Raw genomic sequence first — 884 nt, 5'->3', positions numbered from 1 at the left:
CAAGACAAAACTCATGGAGCAACAAAAAGGTGACACAACAGAGAAGAGCAGATGACCTGACACAGAAAAACTGAAAAGCAGACACCAGTGGCAGTTCCACCCTGAATTACGCCCCAGGCGCCCGCCCCCCAATAGAGTCACGCCAGTTCTTTGTTAGCCCATGTCAACGAACATGTTTTACTGTCATTGCAATTGGGAATAATAATAATAAACTTTATTTGTATTGCACCTTTCAAGATAAACATCACAAAGTGGTTCACAGTAAAACACAGAATATAAAAAAGAATAATGAAAAAACTATTTTATAAAATTTTTTAGCTGCTCTTTAAAAGAAAACTCTGAGTCTGCAGATCTGAGGCAGAGAGGAAGGGAGTTCCAGAGGGATGGAGCCTCTGCTGCAAAGGCTCTGCCTGTGTCCGGATTCCCACCCTAACCCCAATATAGTGCGTTCTTCATTTTGTAGTGCTGTCCGAATAAACAATTCCCTAATCGAGTTCCCTAGACATTTCCCAGAAGTCTCTGCGAAAACCCAGTGTGCATCGATGCTCACTAGATCGGCGAATATACCCTACAATGCATTGCATTGGAACTATTTACCAAAAAAACGTAATTAAACTTATTTTTTTCATAAACTATCAACGTTTTTATCTTCAGAAGACCGTGGATTTATTAATGATTATCACAAAAAGCTCATATCAATAAGATTTTAACTTTGTAAAATCCATTACGTCATATCTGCTGTTAAAAAAATAGTGAGCATGGTGTCTGAATTGCTTTTAAAATTCAGGGCACTACATAGTGCTGCACTATATAGTTTTTTTAGTAGTTAGGGGTCAGGGTGGGAATTCGGACACAACCTCTGCCACCTTTAGTTTTTAACCGGG

Source organism: Oryzias latipes, chromosome 2 (assembly GCF_002234675.1).
Source record: "Oryzias latipes chromosome 2, ASM223467v1".
NCBI lineage: Eukaryota > Metazoa > Chordata > Actinopteri > Beloniformes > Adrianichthyidae > Oryzias > Oryzias latipes.
This window is presented reverse-complemented; position numbering follows the sequence as displayed.